At 39.5% G+C, this 17806-nt stretch overlaps 1 protein-coding gene across 4 annotated transcripts in view; it reads right to left on the reverse strand.

The window, feature by feature from the left end:
• The window catches only part of CTNNA2 (catenin alpha 2), a 1363902-nt gene that overhangs the window by 1192254 nt on the left and 153842 nt on the right, over positions 1-17806 (reverse strand). The gene's annotated exons all lie outside the window — the stretch shown is intronic.

Here is a 17806-nt window from a genome sequence, read left to right on the forward strand (position 1 = left end):
ATTAGAAATAATGATGACAGAAATAATGTGATCTTAGGGGTTCAAAATGAGTAAGTCACCAAAACTTAGAACATACTTGAAGATTACCTGTCTGGTTCAACCTCATCAAGTTAGAGCTAGGGAAATCAGAAAATAGAACTATGTGAAGTCGTGTTGTCAGGATCAGATTGAAATGGGTATTTCTTAAGGGTACCTGTATACAGTAGACAAACTTTTGGGGCCCAAATGACACTGAAATATGTCACTCACTCAGTGTTTAGTACACATATCCACCTGCTATATACTGGGAAGGGGATTCCCCAGAACCCACCTGCCAATGCAGGAGACTTAGGAGATGCGGGTTTGATTCCTGGATTGGGAAGATTCCCTGGAGGAGGGCATGAAACACTCTCTAGTATCCTTAGCTGGAGAAACCCACAGACAGAAGAGCCTGGCAGGCTACCGTCCGTGGTCGCAAAGAGTTAGACACAACTGAAGCGACTTAGCACATACACACACACATTTGCTGGGAAAGCCTTGGTCACTGCCCTCCAGTACCTGTGGTTTCAAATAGCAGAGGTTGGCCATAGTTATGCCTCAATGTGGCCTGTGCTGTGATCAAGGAATACAGAGAAAGCCACAGAAGAACTGAAGAAAGGACATCAAAGTCAGTCACCAAAGGAGATCAGCAAAGACTTTAAAGAAGTACAATAAACTCATCATGACAATCAGATGAAAGACCCCAGGTCCTAACAAAAGGCTTCTTTGTTTTTGTCACACCATAACTGACCACTGAGGATATTATGCTTCCTGGAAAAGCTGAGTTTTACTCTCTTAAATAGGAGAGATATTACAAAATGAGTCGCAATGATTCTGAAAATTAGCTTGCTGCTATTTACATACACTCTGATTACTCACTGCATTTACATTCTTATCCCATAAAATGAGTGTCTGATAAGGTTATTTATTTCATTCTACAACAATCCCTTTCTACCTAAGAACCACGGGTGTGCACGTAGCAACCTTGCACATATCGAGCACACGATATCATCCCAGCCTCAAAAGAGTAAATCAGACATTCTGTTAGGGGTGTGCTTCTCACTGAGAAGTTGACTGTTCTCTGATGAATATATTTTGACAACTAACCACTGGACAAGCAACCTTAGACTGTGCAAGGTGAATCTGAATCATTTGCTTTAATATCATCATAAATCAAACTGTTCACAGCTGTTCTCTTTTGAATCAATGTCCCCACTCCATTCCACTCTTATAGATCAATGTAGATGATTATTTCTATTAGAATTAACACTACAAAAAAGGTCTGTCGCAAGAGGCACATGTCTCTTTACTGCCCTGCTACAGCTAGTCCTTTTGCAAACAGACCTAACAAATTTGCTTCAAGAAAAAAAAAAAAAAAAGGCGAAGATGCAGTATGCTGGTATTTTACCTCTCTCCAAATGCCATGTTTTAAATAAACTAAGCATAGCAATCCAACCATATAGACCAATTTAGACTTGGGTTCCTTCACAACAACAATAGTTGGCAAGGATATGTTGCCTGTCCTCCAAAAACCAAAAAAACTTTACACATTTCCCATTCACACTACCAACTGCTACATAGCAGCTCTAACATGCCCAGAATTCTGCTGTTAGGCAGCACACCTTCCTGTGTTGTGAAAGGATGAAAATGCCAGATTCTTTCTACCCACACAGGATACCTTCATCCTTGTCGAAGCCAGTCCTATCTAAGTAACCCAGCTCTTTGTTGTTGTTGTTGTTCCGTCGTTAAGTCACGTTCGACTCTTGTGACCTCATGAACTGCAGCATGCCAGGTTCCCTGTCCTTCACAATCTCTCAGAGTTTGCTCAAATTTATGTCCGCTGAGTCGGTGATGCTATCCAACCACTCCTCCTCTGTCATCCCCTTCTCCTCCTGCCCTCAATCTTTCCCAGCATCTCTTAGGACACAATGATTTCCAGTCCCCAAGAAGTTCCCTGTAAACTTCTTCCCAGCTCTGATGGAATAATAAGTGGCCTCAGTAACGATGATGCACGACAAGGTCCTACAGGAAAGACAGCTGTCTAACTAGTAGTGGCATAGTGAAGTCATTTGAACACAGTAGTGAAAGGTAGTAAGAGACTATGCAGAGAATCACCACTATTACACAAGCATGCTTGTGCATATAAGCTGGTGGAACAGGAAGGCACACAACATCTTTATGCGTGTTCTGATGTATTACTAAAGAGATGTACAAAAAATACTGATGCAAGAAATAAAAATGCTGGGACACTTACATTAGAGACACTAGTATGCATCAAGCAAAAATGGGAGATTCTTAAAAAAGACTTCAAGGCAACTGTGAACCAAGAAGCAGAATTAGAGCAAAGCCTTGGATCCGGAAGGTTGGAAGACTTATAAATCTAAAACTGAAAGGACAAGAGTGACCAAGCAAATCATTGGACTCAATTTATTCCTTTGGGGATCAATGTTTTAGTCAGTTCTTTTGACACAGGCAAAATTCAAGAGCAAAAGGCAAGGAAAGGTTATGTGGTATTAATTTGTTGAAGGGGAAAACCTAGTCATAGAAACGTGTTCCTCTGTGTGGAGTAAGCAATTGACTCCAAATAAGAAAGCAAGGGAACAAATGAAGTGTGCAGTCATACACCAGCCTCTCACATTCCAAAGGAGCATGTCTCAAAACCATACTAGGCATCCACACATTTAATGCAGACTGTTGTGCCCACAAAAGAGATTCTATGTAAAGAAAAAATATATTTTTCAATAATTTAAATTCAAAGAAAAACGACATATTATAGTTGCTTTTGGTAGGAAACTTAGAATATCGACTGGACACAAAGAGCAACAAAAAGGGGTTGTAAAAAAGAAAAGACAATAGCGTGTCCTTGTCCATGTACCACAATTTTACAAGCCCGTGAACAAGCTCTTTGCAATTTATTTAATCTCTGAGAAGATATTCTTGAAAAGTGTCAAACTGCTTATACATAAAAGGTGATAAAACAACCTACATAGTAATAACTTAGATAACTTCAGACTTTCTCCATGGGGGTAAGGAAGAAGCATGTGTCAAGGTGTTAGCAGCCATTCATCACTCACAATTACAACAACAAAAAACATGACAAAAAAGACTAACAGAGTAAAACAAGCCCCACTATGAGCAGCCAAAGGTCAAGTACTTTGTTAATTAGACATTTTCCTGATAAACAGAAAATCTTTTGAGGTGCCTGTGCCAAGGAGTGCCTTCAAATGACATACATGTTACTCTAATGCATAATTCACTAAATAAATTCCCCTTTCCAGATTTTCCTCGAAAAATGTCTTTGAGCCCTCTACCTATACTTTCTGAGGTCTCACCATTCCTTCTATTGTTCTTTTGTAAAACAATGGTCCAGGACAACTGACAGTTACTCAGGAGGCCACCCAGACTTGCCTTCCCTCCACAGGACTCCAGCTTCAGGTTCCTTTCATGGGTTTTTCTCTTTACCGATACTGAGTGAGCACTACTGCCTACAAACTCTGTGAGGCTTTTTTTAGAAGACAAGTTGGCTTTGGTTAACAAGTAAAGCCATGGGAAGTTAATGACTAATACTGTGTTTATTCACCTATCTCCATATGTAGGCTATTGACTCAGCTACCTCACCTAAGCTTCAGTTTGATCGTGTAAAACAAAAATGGTAACAGCCTTATATAATTCATGACATTGCATATACAAACACTCATGGGTTTACTTCTTTGCCATGTTTTTGTATGATTATCATTCTAGCCAGTTCAAGATATCCCTTAGGGTGGGGCCAAGGCAAGAAGCTTTAAAACAAAGTTTTGGTGAGAAAGAGAGATGTGAAAAAATGAGAGAATTTTCTAAGTTTCCTCAAGAATCAAGCCTGGATACAGTGAACTTACTGTTTCTTCTCTGAGTATTAGTAATACTGGCTAGTGATCTGACATTGTTATTATTTGCCATTTACAGATAGGTAAGCTGAGGCATGAAACAGTTAAGAGAGCTACCCAAGGTCACAAATTTTGAAACTGAACTGCCTGGCTTCAGGCTCTGTGCTCATAAGCACCATGAAGCATTGTTTCACTTCTTATAAAGAGGAATTCCTAGGCTTAGGTCCATGCCAGCATCACCACAGTGCTTCTGAACCATGGAAGAGAGACAGAGACATAGTCAAGAATGGAGCTAACCACTTCTGGAGAATAAGGAGCTAAATCCAGGAGCTAACCACTTCAGGGGAATGAGAGAGAGAGGAGATACAGAGGGACACAGAGGAATGGCAGATGAGGTGAGGGGGACACACAGGACAGGTGCCCTGATGCACATGTGGAACGCGTGGGGAATGTGCTTCACTTCCTGGTGAGGCAGAACAGTTTCCTTTAGCCACCTTGATCCCTGGGGCAAGAACGGGATGCTGATGGTGAGGCTGGGCCACCTAGGCAGCAACATGGCACCCAGGAAAGTCAAGAGAAAGACCTTATGGTGAGTTATGCCAAGTAAACAGAATTTTGGTCCCCATGACCTCAGACCCTTTGTTTTAAACTTATGATTATATTATATTTCATGGTGAAGAGGATTTTGAAGATATAATTAAGGTTATTAATAAGTGACATAAGTGAAGTCACTCAGTTGTGTCCAACTCTTTGCGACCCCATGGACTGCAGCCTGCCAGGCTCCTCCGTCCATGGAATTTTCCAGGCAAGAATACTGCAGTGGGTTGTCATTTCATTCTCCAGGGAATTAATAACTTTCTAAAGGTTATTAATAACTGGACCTTAAAATATGGACATGAGCCTAGATTATCAATGTGGCCCCAATGTATCACTGAACACTTAAAAACAACTTCCTCCTGGCTGGGGGTAGAAGAGGCAGTCATAGAGATGCAGCAGACAAAGACATCAGGTAGGGCAGAAGAGGGAGGCAGAGGGATTCAAAGTGTGAAAGGGACTCGACCCACGATTGTAGAGAGATGAAAACCATGAAAGGAAATGTGGGTAGATTCTGGAAGCTAAGAGTGTACCCTGGTTGACTTCCAACAATGAAAGAGGGACCTCAGTTTACAACCACCAGGTACTGAACAGTCAAAACCCTGAATGAGGCTGGAAGTGAATTCTTCTCTAGTGCCTTCAGTAAGGAATTCAGCGCTATCAACATCATTATTTCAGCCTTGTGAAATGCTAAAGAGAGGACCCAGACACATCTACCTGGGCTTCTGATCTTCAGAGAGTACAAGAAATCTGTGCTGTTTTTAGCTGCTAAATGTGTGGTCAATTTTTACAACAGCAATAGGAAACTATGACAGGTATTTGTGTGTGTATCATATCACCTGGAGTGCATGTTCATACACAAAGCAATACAGAAAGTTTCTGATTCATTAGGTCTAGGGTGGGTCTGAGAAACTGCTTTTTTTTTTTTTTCTTGCACTTGGAACCAGTGCTCAGATGATTTTACTGGTCCAGGAATTGGCACTTGGAAAACCACTATTGTGATCACAGTCCATGGCCATGCGTGCCAGGAGGGAAGTGGTGATCAGGAAGATGTGGGGTATCTCTGTGGAGATCCTAGGACCAGTAATAATAACACTGCTGTTACTACAAGTATCACTGCGATCATTATATCAATACTTTCTGAATGGTATTTATGCTTTTCCAATGCCTTGAAGTGATTCTCAATGGGAAAATGAAATGGCATACCAAAATCATTTCAGTTTTTTTAAACCACATGTACACCAACCTCCAACATCCCCAAAAGTTCTCAGAGTTTCCCCAGAAGATGCCTTTTCTAATTAGTATCCCTGCCACCAGGGAAGGCAATGGCACCCCACTCCAGTACTCTTGCCTGGAAAATCCCATGGATGGAGGAGCCTGGTAGGCTGCAGTCCATGGGGTCGCTGAGGGTTGGACACGACTGAGTGACTTCACTTTCACTTTTCATGCATTGGAGAAGGAAATGGTAGTGATCCCTGTGAAGAATGTAAAGTAACAGTGGGAGAGAGCCATGCCCTTCAGTTCACCAAAATCAGAAATGAGGGTCCAGGAATAATTGCTTAATAGAGAATAATGTTTCCAAAGAATCAGTTACTAAATATTTTGATGTTATTTGAGGGCTATGAAAAAAAGTTTTAAAAAAATGCCATCTGAAATATGATAGTAATTCTCATTTTTTGTTGTATTAGTAAAGGAAGTTACCTCTAACATTCCACCCCTCTATTGTAAGAGGGAATTTTTCTAGAGCTGAGAATGTGCATATGTATTTCAGACATGAGTAGACGTTGAGAACCAAAAGCAGAGAAGGAGGCATCTCATCTGATTCAAAAAACCTCAGAGAATAAAAGGCACGCTGATTCCTACCTGCATCAGCACCAGATCTAAACAGATAGTAACAGGTATTCAGCACTCTTCCTGGTGGTACCCTGGCTATGAAAATAACCTGGCTCCTAACTTGAACCTTTTTACCTGAAATCTCCATCAACATCCATACAGGACTGCTATGAGGATTATATGAGTTATGTGTGTAGAACATTTGGCAGAGTGGGAAGCATAGCCTAGATTCTTAGGATATGGTAGCTACCTCTGCTAATACTCCTGGTGGCAGCGGCAACATTAATAAATGGCAGCCATATTTATGGTAGGAAATAAGCTGGGAAAGCCCTGCTACTGATATTCCACCATTAATTTTGCTCAATTTTGCTCATTTCTTTTCCTGTGACTATAAGGAGGCAGTGTGTTGCCCATCACTGTCCTCGACATAATAAGCATTCAGAGTCCTTGCTCAGTGAACTGACAGGTGACCCAAGATGCAAGCTGCTGCTGCAATTAGAAGATCCATCACCATTTTTAATCCAAAACTGAGGTGACATGTAATTTTCAACTGCTCTTTGCTGTTTGCAGTAGAAGAGAGTGGGGTAGTTATTTCTGATACTGTTAAAGTTTAACACAGCCCTCAAGTACTACATGTGCAAGATCTCTCATAACTTTAACAAAACACTGAAAGAAATACTGTTGAACAAAAGCATCATTCTAATAATTTCAAAAGGTTGTAATAATAATACCTGTCTAAGCATAAATGCCTGTAAAGTATACCTTAATATTTTAAGCAAATATTAAATAAGTATTAAACTATTAAATTCTCTTCAGAGCCTCTTTTTTAATTCTGCCCAAATAAACAAAACATCACCAAAAGGGAATATAAGAATAAAGCTCCACAGCCTAAAGGCTGTCACGATGACAAGTGTAGACTAATAATATATTGCCTAGAGCTTGCTGATTAAAAAAGAAATATCCATGTCCATATCTCACTGAAATGAGTTTTTACACTTACAATAGCATACTCATAAAATTTAAAACTATGTGCCAACTTAATAGAAATTCACTACTCCTGATATATGCTAACAGAAAGCCAGTAATTTGAAATTCAAAATGAAAACTAGTATCTGTCAAATTCATTTCTGTGCTTTTCACTACATTCATAGTCTCGTCATTTAAATTCTTTTGGGAGCATAAACAGACTCAATCTACTCCTAAAGTATGACTTGCTTTCCATTTGGATGTGAACATATGTGATATCCAGGTAGGCAGTGCTCATTGTAAATGCTGTTAAGTTTCCTAAGTCCTAACAAGGACTCGGTTTTTCTAAACAAAATATATCTGACCAAAGGTTAACTAACACTGCTCTACTATTATTCTACCTATTATTCTTCAGCAGCATTTCAATTCTGATTTAGGCAGTAGATTCCAAAAACTGAAAATAATAACTGTTACTATTTCAGATAACATATTTTGAGAAATTATCTTTATAGTCCAAAAGTAGCATTAAATTATTTAATAGGAACACATTATTTAATTGGCAATTAACTTATTCTCTGTCCTTCTAACCTCCTGTAAATTAGAAATCCATACGCAATGATTATATAACGTAAATCTTCATAAGAATCTCAACATTTCATATTCAGATTACAGCAAAATAACCATAAACTGCTCCCTTTATCTTTCATTTTGATGTATAATGCAGTCCAAACTAATTTTCGGAAACATTCCTTTTGTAGAACAAAGTAACTGCTTAACTCTCTTCTCCAACAATTCCCAAGTCTTTGTAACACAGCTGTCACTCTACTTTTTGACCATGGGCTACTGGATCTTATTTCTTTAACGAGAGCCTACTGCTGAAAACAGGTCTGGAATACATTATAACACAGGGTTTATGCCATTTCCCAAAGTTCCCACCATACTGTGCTCCTTCTCACCCTCCAAAATCCAGACACCGACATCTTCATTGTAATAAACCCTAAATTGCTACTGGATTTACAGTCAGCAGCAAATGATCATACTTTTTTTTTTTTTTTTTGTAACAGGCTCATTGCTAAGAAATTGACATTAGTTTTAAATAAGGTTATAAACTTAGACTTATAACTAGATTATAAACTCATTAAGGCACAAATCTGTATAATAGCATATTAGACCCTTCATAAATGTATGATTAAATACAAATATATAAAATATGGCCCAAATACTTATCTAATTTTTTTCCAAGTATCAACTTTTTATCTTTTCAATAGTGGAGTGCATTTCCTAGAGAGTAATCATTTTTGAAATATCTTTTGTACATATTTTTAGATATAGGCCAGTACTTCTTAGAGACCTAAAATAAGTGATATCTTGGTATGGCTTAGGGAACATAAATTTATATTTTATTTATAAGCCATTTATGTTATATTTGGGCTTGCCTGGTGGCTCAGATGGTAGAGAATCCACCTGCAATGCAGGAGACCTGGGTTAATTCCCTGGATTGGGAAGAACCCCTGGAGAATGGAATGGCTACTTACTCCAGTATTCTTGTCTGGAGAATCCCCATGGACGGAGAAGACTAGCAGGCTACAGTCCATGGGGTCACAAACAGTTGGGTATGACTGAGCAACACACACACACACACATTAAAAAAAAAAAAACTATGTTATATTTATATTTATGTTTAATTTAAATATATACCTATGGTTTTTATGTACATATTTTTACTCAATATATTCATTTTTAATTGGAGGATGATTGCTTTAAAATGTTATGTTGGTTTCTGCCATATAACTGGATCACTAGTTTTTATTTATTATGTTTTAAATCTAGGTATCATTTTTGTTCAGGAAAAACTAACCTCAGGGCTTCCTTCAGCAAAGCAGTGAGGCCTTGGTATTTGATTGCTGAGATCCATGTGGCAAGTTTTTTGTGAAGGATTGTACAAGCTCCGCAAGTTGGCCCACAACAGCCCTTAGGAAATATTTCTTCTCCTCATTGACCCAAATTGCCTTTTTTCCCCAAGGCCCAGTGTCTTTTCCTTTCTCTGAATTCCATCAGTATTCCATCTAATCAGAATAGCTAGTGCATAATATTTAATCTGAATACAAAGTGTCGTGTGTTGTTCTCTCCTTGCTTTATATAAATTTGTCCTCTCAAATACACTCAGGGACAGGGAATTTGCTCCCTTAATAATGATTAGGATGGTACTGAACATTTAGTAAAAATGCCAAGTTCAAATCTCATAATCAAATACACACACTCACACACAAAATGATCCTAGTTAAAATACAATACTAGTGCTTTTTTGCAAAAAGGGAGATTTTCTACTCAGAACACAATAGTTCAGATACCACTTATCTGAAAAACAGAACCCAAAGTGATTTTCCTTGCTCAGAATGCCTTCCATATTCTAGCAGAAAAGGCAAATCGCATATGCTCCAATTCTCCCTTCCTTTATCCATTTATCCAACCATTCACTTAATCAGGGTAAATGTACCAACCACCAAATGTGTATCATACTTCATGCTGATTGTTAAGATGAAACTGGCTCTAATTCATCATATTTTAAAAGCAAGAACAATTCATGGAGCAAGGAGTGTTCAGAGCATGAGCTTGGACGAGAATGGACACCTGTAGGGCCAGTGTCCTTCCATTTCACCAGGGGACTTATATCGGGCAATAGGTAACCAAGAGCACCTTCAAATTTTAGATGCATTGGTCAAGCAATATAGGACAGTGTGTGCAACTGAAAAACAGGAAAAATTCAACACCCTTTTGAACTGTTGCCAGAAAAATGCTCTCCAAAAAGTGAGCAAGAGTATGAAAAAACATTCAAGTAACCTTGGGACATAGAGTGAAAAAGATAAAGTAGTCAGAGTATTAAGATATGATGTAAAGAAATTAATGCAGATATTTAGATAAAAGCCATTTTAAATTGTTCAGTGATTGTAAGAATACTTGTGTGTGTGTGTTAGTTGCTCAGTCGTATACGACTCTCTGCAACCCCATGGACTGTGTAGCCTGTCAGGCTCCTCTGTCCATGGAATTCTCCAGGCAAGAATACTGGAGTGAGTAGCCATTATTCCCTTCTCCAAAGGATCTTCCTGAACCAGGGATCAAACCTAGGTTTCCCACATTGCAGGCAATGTATGAGCCACCAGGAAGCTCATACCAGGAAGAATACTTAACTAATACTCAAGCATTTGATTTTTAAAGCAAGCTCAAACGTGTTAATATTTTATTTTAAAAGGCAAAGTTAAATCCACTGATGCGCTGTTAACAAGGAATTAAGTTGCAGGGATTCAGAAATGATTTAAGCCTAACACCGCTGCTTCTTTCAGTTTCCCATTTTAAAGTGGCTTATTCACCTGGCGTAACCACCAGGCACTGCTGTTCGTCTGGTGGCAGTTTAGTAAATGGAAGATAATTCACCTGCATTGCGTTATCCCTGCCTCGTTCAACTGAATTACTAGGTGTGAGAGGTCATAACACATTATAGCAATTATATTTGCTTACAAGTCTTTTGTTCTGAGGATTGATATTTTGGTATCAGTGGTACTCAGCATATCCTCCTGCTGATAAATCACCTTATCAAGCTTGTTGTTAGAAAAAGTCATATGTGAAAAGAGAAACTAATCCAGATTTCCTCCTGGTCATCTGAGGCATTTAATTTTGTCTTATGAAACAAAAAGTACCTCAGGGGCTATGCTTTTGTAAAGACAAAACTAAAAGGTGCAGTGGCATTTAGGACATGCAGATGGGCTCTGTTAAGTTTGCACACTTCATGGTAGTACTCCTTTCCATTTAGTTCATCATATTTACATTTCACAGCAACTAAGACTTCACCGGGAGAAGGCAATGGCACCCCACTCCAGTACTCTTGCCTGGAAAATCCCATGGACAGCGAAGTCTGGTACGCTGCAGTCCATGGGGTCGATAAGAGTCGGACACAACTGAGCGACTTCCCTTTCACTTTCACTTCCACGCATTGGAGAAGGAAATGGCAACCCACTCCAGTATTCTTGCCTGGAGAATCCCAGGGACGGGGGAGCCTGGTGGGCTTCCATCTATGGGGTCGCACAGAGTCGGACACGACTGAAGCAACTTAGCAGCAGCAGCAGCAAGACTTCACCGAACATTCCTGGTCACTGGTCAAAGTTTATTATCATTATTAACAGTTTCATGTTTCTGTCAGGAAGTCCTGCTATGTAGCAGTGAAAGGGAGACCCTGAACCCTGAGAGGGACAAGATATGTATGAGAAAGTAACATACAGGACACTAACGTGTGGTAACACATATATTATTGGCTGTGCTATCTTCTACTTGCCTTAAGATCAACATGATGATATCCCAGTTTTACAAGAGAAGAGAACTAAAGCACAAGTATATTATTTTTTCCAAAGTTAACGAAACTCAATCAAGATTTATTTTAAATTTGTTTCCCGCACCATATAATGCAACTTCCCTAGGTTAAATACTATACTTCACAGGGGCCAGACAAGCTAACAAAGTACACACAGAAACATGTGGATAATAAATACTTAATAGGTTATTTGAGGTAACTAAACCATTTGGGGATCATTCCCAAGCTTCCATTTGTTCAGAGAAGACTAGACTTTCCTAACATACATCTCTTGGGATCCTTCTCAGGATGTAAGTGTACAGATCATCTCATCCAATATTGTGGTTTCCTGTCTCATGCAAGTTCGGAAAGACTTCCTCAAATATCTCATCACACATGGGTAACAACAACCATCTTCATTCTGGTGACAAGAATCATGCCAGGTGACCCACTGGCAAACTTATGAAAATATTTTCCCACCCTCACCTTCCTCCCAGTTTCCTTCTTGGAAGATAGGGTTTGGTCTCTCTTTCCTACTCCTTCCTTCCCTGACTCCTAAGGCCTCAACTCTATCAGTCACAATCTCTACTTTTTTATCTTTTTTTTTTTAATTTCATTTTATTTTTAAATTTACATAATTGTATTAGTTTTGCCAAATATCAAAATGAATCTGCCACAGGTATACATGTGTTTCTCATCCCTCTTAGTTGGCTCCTTCTAGTCAGTCATATCCAACTCTTTGTGGCCCCATGGACTGTAGCCTACCACACTCCTCCAACCATGGGATTTCCAGGCAAGAGTACTAAAGTGGGTTACCATTTCCTTCTCCAGAGGATCTTCCCAACCCAAGGATTGAACCCGGGGTCTCCTGCATTGTGGGCAGATGCTTTACTGTCTGAGCCACCAGAGAAGTCCAGTCAGTGAGAAGTCTTGTCCAAGTAAAAATTGAAAATATAAAAGAAAAAAAAAAAAATCCCTCTCCATCCTACTCCTTTCTTGACATCTTCTGCTTCCCTTTCCCTTCACAACCTGGTTTCTTGAGAGAGCTGTCTGTAATGTTTGTTCCGTTTCCTCACTGCCCACCCATTCCCCAGCCCACACAACCTGGCTCCTACCCTCACCATTCCAATGAAATTAGCCATACAAAGGTACAAATGATCTCCCAGTTGCTTAATTCAACAGACACCATGCCCCGCCCCCAGCTTATATATTAAAATTAGGACAGATGTAGAAAAGATTATCATGGACTTTAGACAAGAATGACAACCAAATTCATGCAGTGTCTCCTATTTTTATAATGGGTACTCATTTTGTTATATATAGACATATATCTAGATATATCTAGGTAAAGAATGTATTTAAATATAGAAAAAATCTAAAAAGATATACATCATAATTTTAGCAATAGTTATGCTGGCTGCTGATACGTATGGTAATTCCTAAGTTATACATAATTATGTATATTTCCACTAAATATATACATTTTTTATCACTATATGCATATATATCTCATTATATATTTTCAAATTACATAATGGTCACATATACCTTTTCTAAATAAATATAAATCTATCACCTCAAACCCCTTCATGGGTCACAGCCTTGTTATGGTGAAGGGGCTTACATAACTCAGTGAAGCTATGAACCATACCACATAGGGCTACCCAAAATGGACTGGTCATAGTGAAGAGTTCTGATAAAATGTGGTCCACTGGAGAAGGGAATGGCAACCCACTCCAGTATTTTTGCCACAAGAACCCCATCAACAGAATGCAAACACAAAAAGGTATAACACTGGAAGATAAGCCCCCAGGTCAGAAGGTGTCTGAAGGTGTTGGAAGGTATGCTATTAGGGAAGAGTGGAGGGCAATTACTAATAGTTCCAGAAAGAATGAAGGGGCTGACAAAAGTGGAAATGACACTCAATTGTGGGTGTGTCTGGTGATAAAAGTAAAGTCTGATGCTATAAAGAAAAATATTGCATAGGAACCTAGAATGTTAGGCTTATGAATCAAGGTAAATTGTATGCAGTCAAGCAGGAGATGGTAAGAGTGAATACCAACATCTTAGGAATCTGAGTAACATGGACAGAATGGGTGAATTTCATTAAGATGACCACTAAATCTACTACGGTGGGCAAGAATTCCTAGGAGAAAATGGGGTATCCCTCATAGTCAACAAGAGAGTCCAAAATGCATTACTTCGGTGCAACCTCATAAATGACAAATGATCTCGTTCCATTTTCAAGGTAAACCATCCAACATCACAGCAATCTAAGTCTATTTCCAAACTGCATGCCAAAGAAGTTGAAGTTGACCGGTTCTATGAAGAGCTACAACAACTTCTAGAACTAACACCAAAAAAGTTGACCTTTTCACCATAGGGGATTGGAATGCAAAGGTAGGAAGTCAAGAGGTACCCAGAATAACAGGCAAGTTTGGTCTTGGAGTGCAACAAAGCTAGTGCAGGTGATGGAATTCCAGTTGAGCTATTCCAAATCCTGAAAGATGATGCTGTGAAAGTGCTGCACTCAATATGCCAGCAAATTTGGAAAACTCAGCAGTGGCCACAGGACTGGAAAAGGTCAGTTTTCATTCCAATCCCAAAGAAAGGCAATGCCAAAGAATGCTCAAACTACCACACAATTGCACTCATCTCACATGCTAGTAAAGTAATGCTCAAAATTCTCCAAGCCAGGCCTCAGCAATATGTCAACCATGAACTTCCTGATGTGCAAGCTGGTTTAAGAAAAAGCAGAGGAACCAGAGATTGAATTGCCAACATCCACTGGATCATGGAAAAAGCAAGAGAGTTCCAGAAAAACATCTATTTCTGCTTTATTGACTATGCCAAAGCCTTTGACTGTGTGGATCACAATAAACTGTGGAAAATTCTGAAAGAGATGGGAATACCAGACCACCTGATCTGCCTCTTGAGAAATCTGTATGCAGGTCAGGAAGCAACAGTTAGAACTGGACATGGAACAACAGACTGGTTCCAAATAGGAAAAGGAGTATGTCAAGGCTGTATATTATTACCCTGTTTATTTAACTTATATGCAGAGTACATCATGAGAAATGCTGGACGGGAAGAAACACAAGCTGGAATCAAGATTGCCAGGAGAAATATCAATAACCTCAGATATGCAGATGACACCACCCTTATGGCAGACAATGAAGAGGAACTCAAAAGCCTCTTGATGAAAGTGAAAGTGGAGAGTGAAAAAGTTGGCTTAAAGCTCAACATTCAGAAAACGAAGATCACGGCATCCAGTCCCATCACTTCATGGGAAATAGATGGGGAAACAGTGGGAACAGTGTCAGACTTTATTTTTCTGGGCTCCAAAATCACTGCAGATGGTGACTGCAGCCATGAAATTAAAAGATGTTTACTCCTTTGAAGGAAAGTTATGACCAACCTAGATAGCATATTCAAAAGCAGAGATATTACTTTGCCAACAAAGGTTCATCTAGTCAAGGTTATAGTTTTTCCTGTGGTCATGTATAGATGTGAGAGTTGGACTGTGAAGAAGGCTGAGCGCCAAAGAATTGATGCTTTTGAACTGTGGTGTTGGAGAAGACTCTTGAGAGTCCCTGACCTACATACAAATTTCTCAAGAGGCAGATCAGGTGGTCTGGTATTCCCAGACCAACCAGCAAGGAGATCCAATCAGTCCATTCTGAAGGAGATCAGCCCTGGGATTTCTTTGGAAGGAATGATGCTAAAGCTGAAACTCCAGTATTTTGGCCACCTCCTGCGAAGAGTTGACTCATCGGAAAAGACTCTGATGCTGGGAGGGACTGGGGGCAAGAGGAGAAGGGGACAACAGAGGATGAGATGGCTGGATGGCATCACTGACTCGATGGACGTGAGTCTCAGTGAACTCCGGGAGTTGGTGATGCACAGGGAGGCCTGGCATGCTGCGATTCATGGGGTCACAAAGAGTCGGACACGACTGAGTGACTGACCTCATCTGATATGATCTTGGTCTTGGAGTACAAAATGGAGTAGAGCAAATGCTAACATAATTTTGTCAAGAGAACATGCTTATCATAGTAAAATCACCGATTTCCAAAAACCCAAGACAACTCTCCACGTGGATATCAGCAGATGGGCAATACTGAAATCAGACTGCTTTTATTATTTGCAGCTGAAGATGGAGAAGCTCTATACAGTCCACAAAAACAAGACCTAAATGGCTCAAATTATGAGCTTCTTATTGCAGAATTTAAGCTTAAAGTGAAGAAGTAGGGAAAACCACTAAGCCATTCATTTTTGACCTAAATCAAATCCCTTCTGATTATACAGTGGAGGTGACAAATAAGATTCAAAGAATTAAATCTGGTAGACAGAGTACCTGAAGCACTATGGATGAAATTTGGTAACACAGTATAGGAGGCAGTGACCAAAACAATCCTAAATAGAAAAAGAAATGCAAGAAGACAAAGTGGTTGTCTGAAGAGCCTTTACAAATAGCTGAGGAAAGAAGAGACATGAAAGGCAATAGAGAAACGGAAAGATATACCCATATGAATGCAGAGTTCCAGCGAATAGCAAGGAGAGATAAAGAAGGCCTTCTTATATGGACAATGCAAAGAAATAGAGGAAAACAATAGGATGGGTAAAACCAGAGAACTCTTCAAGAAAATTGGAGATATCAAGGAAACATTTCATGTAAGGAAGGGCACAGTAAAGGACAGATGGTAGGGATCTAGCAGAAGCAGAAGAGATTAAGAAGAGGTGGCAAATATACAGAAGAACTATTCAAGAAAGGTCTGGATAAACATGGTGCTGAGGTCACTCACTTAAAGCCAGACATCCTGGAGTATGAAATCAAGTGGGCCTTAGGAAGCATCACTACGAAAAAAGCTAGTGGAGGTGATAGAATTCCATTAGAGCTATTTCAAATCCTAAAAGATGATGCAGTTAATGTGCTGTACTCAATATGTCAGCAAATTTGGAAAACTCAGCAATGGCCATAGGACTAGAAAAGGTAAGTTTTCATTGCAATCCCAAAGGAGGGCAATGAAAAGAATCTTCAAACCACCACTCACATACAATCATTTCACATACTAGCAAGGTTATGCTCAAAATCTTTCAATAACTTGAACAGCTTCAGGAGTATGTGACCCTAGAACTTCCAGATGTACAAGATGCATTTGGAAGAGGCAGAGCAGAGATCAAATTGCCAACATTCATTGGATCAAGGAGAAAACAAAGGAGTTACAGAAAAACATCTATTTCATTGACTATGCTAAAGCCTTTGACTGTGAGGATCACAACAAACTGGAAAATTCTTAAAGATATGGGAGTACCAAACCACCTTATCTGTCTCCCAAGAAACATGTATGCAGGTGAAGAAGCAGTGATTAGAACTGGACATGGAACAACTGACTGGTTCAAAATTCAAAAGGAGTACAACAGGGCTGTATATTGTCACCCTCCTTATTTAACTTATATGCAGAGTTATATCATGTGAAATGCCAGCCTGGATGAATCACAAGCTGGAATCAAGATTGCTGGGAGAAATATCAACAACCTCTTGGATGCAGATGTCACCACTCTAATGGCAGAAAGTGAAGAGGAACTAAAGAGCCTCTTGATGAGGGTGAAAGGAGGTGAAAATGCTGGCTTAAAACTCAACACTCAAAAAAATGAAGATCATGGCATTCAGTCCCATCACTTCATGGAAATACAAGGGGGAAAAGTGGAAGCAGTGACAGATGTTGGGGTCTGAAATCACTGCAGATGGTGACTGCACCATGAAATTAAAAGATGTTCTTTGGAAGGAAAGTTTATGACAACTCTAGATAGCATATTAAAAAGCAGAGGCATCACTTTTGCTGGCAATTTTCCATGTGATCAAAGCTATGATTTTTTCCAGTAGTCATGTACAGATAAGAAAGCTCGGCCATCAAGAAGGCTGCTGTTGTTGTTCAGTCACCCAGTCGTGTCTGACTCTTTGTGACTCTATGGACTGCAAGAAGGCTGAGAGCTAATGAATTGATGCTTTTGAATTGTGGTGCTGGTGAAGACTCTTGAGAATCTCTATACTACAAGGATATCAAACCAGTGAATCCTAAAGGAAATCAACTCTTAATATTCATTGGAAAGACCAATGCTCAGGCTGAAGCTTTAGTATTTTGGTTATCTGATATGAGGGACCAACTCATTAGAAAAGACCCTG

The sequence above is a fragment of the Bos javanicus genome, chromosome 11, assembly GCF_032452875.1.
Source record: "Bos javanicus breed banteng chromosome 11, ARS-OSU_banteng_1.0, whole genome shotgun sequence".
In the NCBI taxonomy this organism is placed as follows: Eukaryota; Metazoa; Chordata; class Mammalia; order Artiodactyla; family Bovidae; genus Bos; species Bos javanicus.